The sequence below is a fragment of the Pristis pectinata genome, chromosome 18 (assembly GCF_009764475.1).
Source record: "Pristis pectinata isolate sPriPec2 chromosome 18, sPriPec2.1.pri, whole genome shotgun sequence".
NCBI classification, from domain to species: domain Eukaryota; kingdom Metazoa; phylum Chordata; class Chondrichthyes; order Rhinopristiformes; family Pristidae; genus Pristis; species Pristis pectinata.
Genome location: NC_067422.1, coordinates 41960893 through 41964121, shown reverse-complemented (window position 1 = coordinate 41964121; position 3229 = coordinate 41960893). Strand labels below are relative to the sequence as shown.

At 43.8% G+C, this 3229-nt stretch overlaps 1 non-coding gene across 1 annotated transcript; it reads right to left on the bottom strand.

Moving 5' to 3' along the window:
* Positions 1-2224: 2224 nt before the first annotated feature.
* On the bottom strand, positions 2225-2297 carry trnal-cag (transfer RNA leucine (anticodon CAG)). Its single transcript has one exon. It is a non-coding gene; the product is annotated as a tRNA-Leu (tRNA).
* Positions 2298-3229: the final 932 nt, after the last annotated feature.

Sequence of the window (3229 nt, the reverse complement as noted above, 5' to 3'; positions counted from 1 at the left end):
CTGACTGATGAGAACAAGAGTAACAAACGTCGTTTCCAACAACCTGTCTACCTGTGTTGTCAAATTCCGGTAACTATGTCCTTATACTCTGAGGTCTCTCGCTTCTACAACACTGAACAGGGACCTCCCATTTACTGTGGAAGTCCGGCCCTCTCTTACCATCCCAAAATTCGACACTTGGCACTTGTCCCAGTTAAATTCCATCTTCCATTCTTTGACCCACATTCCCAGTTGATCGAGGGTCCTGTTCTAGTCTCAGATAACCTTCTTCATCCACCCCCCAATATTGGTTTGTCCTGAAGGGTAATAACAATGCCACCTTAATTTTCATCTCTATCGCCGATATAGATGTGACAAAAAAATGGACACGGCACAGATCCATGCAGAACTCCACTCTTCACAGGTTTCCAATGAAAAATAAACACTTCACTACCGGACACCGACTCCCCAGCACCACGCCAAATTAGCATCCAATTGACTCTTTCTCAGTGAGTCCCATGTGATCCAACCTTCCTGAACAGCCTACCACGAGGGACATTTTCAAATGCCTTGGTAAAATCCATAGTCCTATAAATGTCCAAGGCCCTGGCCTTGTCGATCTTCGTGGTCATTTCTTCAAACATCAATCAAATTCGTCAGGCAGCTACCTCGGCAGAAAGCCATGCTGACAATTGCTGTTGAGTCCTTGTCTTCACAAATGCAAGTAGATTCTGTCTCTCGGAATACCTTCAAGTCACTTTGCCATCATAAGTCCCTTCACCAGCCTGTAGTTCCCTGGCTTGTCCTTGCAGCCCTTCTGAAGTAAAGGTGCAACATCAGACACCCTCCCGTCTTCGGGTAGCATCCACGTGGTTAACGATGTTACAAAAATCTCTGCCAGCACCCGAACAATTTCTTTCCTGCATTTACACAATGTCACAGGCTACACGTAGTCAGGCTCGTTGAATTAACAACCATGATACACTTTAAGACTCCCAGTTCCTCCACTTTTGTCATGTGGATATGATTGAAGATATCACTTTTAGTTCTGTGTACGCCCCAGCTTTCATGATTTTCTCCATGAAAGATACAGGCGAGAGATATCCACATGAGACTTCGCCCATCTCACTGTGATTCGACACATGGATAGACTCACTGATCCTTAAATAGACGTTCTCGCCCTTGCTACACTTTGCTCTCAATTTTCACACAATATCTCAGGAATCTCCTTGACCTTTTCCACCAAATCTGTGGCGTGTCATCTTTTTGCCCTCCTGATTTCTTTCTCAGCTGTTCTCCAACATACCTTCTACCCCTCAAAGGATTCCCTTCATCCTATCTGTCGACATTTCATTATTTTTCACTTTTTTTCTCTCTCTCGCCCCCAAATGGATACTTTGATGTATACTTGCTGTGTGTGATAAATAGAAAGACAGAGTGGGAGATATCTCAGAGACAGGAATGAATCACTGCAGAAGAGGAAATAACAACGACGAGAGAAGGTGAGGAAGAAGGAGAGAAAGAAAGAGGGATGGAGAAATGCAACGATGGACGGAATAGGAAAACATATCTGAGAGCAAGAGACTGAAAGGGAAGCGGAGCAGAAAAGTGTGTTATGGACACAGATGGAAAGAGAACAACAAGAAGCGACCGACAGAGAGAGAGAGGCAGAGGTGGAGGGTATATGGAGAGATGGGACTTTACTTGTAAGAGAAAGACTGGAAGGTGACAAAAACAGAATCAATTGGATTACGAGCAGGTCGTTCGGTCCGTCGAGGTTTCTCCTACATTCAACGATGCTTGGTCGATATCAAGACAACTTTCTGTATTTTCTTTGCTCACTCATTCCTTCGGTTTCCAGAATTCTAAATCCGTCTGTGCCTAATGAAGTCATTGACCGAGTCTTCACAGCGGTCCCATGGGGTCATTCACCTGAATCGAGACATTTCTCCTTCCTTCAGTCCTAAATAACCGTCTCCTTCAAAAAGTGAGAGAATAAAACAGAGACGAGGAGGGAATATGGCAAGAGGGAGAGAGAGAGAGAGAGTTGTAGAGGGAGAGAGAGAGACAGAGAGAGCGAGCGCAAACATGACGTTGGGAATTTGGTTTCACAGCAGGTATGAGGAATTTAACTGAATCAAGGCTTCTGACTTCAGAGCAAAATCCCTTGGCTGCTGTTTCAAATGTGAATCGGAACGACCAAAATAGGCAATCGCCTTACCACCTGAAGCAGGATACAAAATCATGTTCCTGTCCAGGATCGAACTGGGGACCTTTCGCGTCTGAGGAGAACGTGATAACCGCTACACTACAGAAACCAACTCCCATTAGCTGCACTTTACACAGACGAAGAAGCATCATCTGCAACTTAACTTCCGCAGTGAGTCACTTCGTCTCTTCCGATCAGCGATATCCCCTTATTCAGCCCAACACTTCCCTTGTTATTTCACTCAAAGATGTGGAGGAAAATACACATTTGTGTCATCGCGATGACAACTTCGGGGATTTCGGAACATCCCATAGATTTGCAGTTCTTCAAATACTCGCTGCTTCGGTGTTCCGATAAGAGACTCAATATCCAAACACACGAAAGGTGTCAACATTGGTGACGTCAAATCCAATATTTGCCCTTTTGGTCACAGCTCGTTTATTTTATCACCGTCACATGACTGGATAGAAATGTGCGAAGATATCTCGCAAGTCCGTATTTGGGGCCTAAAACGTTCTTCCTGGTTTTACACTGCATGAGTAGAGTCCAGATAAAGAGGATTTCCGCAGAGGAAAATATTATCTGGATTCAACGTGGTGAATGGTATTATTGCTGTAAACGCCTCAACGAAAGGTCCTCGGACATAAAATGGAAAAGCAAAGTGAACTTCCTTGAACTACACCATGGTTTAATTTGACATCGCCTCATAAGTCCGTTCAGGACCCGTTTATCAACCAATATATCAGCCCTGCTGTGCGGTACTCAGTGCTTCAGACTGTTCGCTTTGCGCTCCTTTCGTCGAATTACGGACCCATTTCTGGAAAGGCAAAAATTCAATGACATTTGCAGACTTTCTGATAGTTTATGTACCTTCTTGTTCTTTTATCTCCTGCTTTCTTCCAAATTTCTCAAGCTTCACTTTGAAAATATTTGCTTGGTTAAACTTCTCTGAATCCAATGTAAAATTCTTCATATTTTCCTCTGTCTGTGTTGTGTATTTCATTTCTACCTGAATATCTGATATCAATTGGAGTTCTCTGC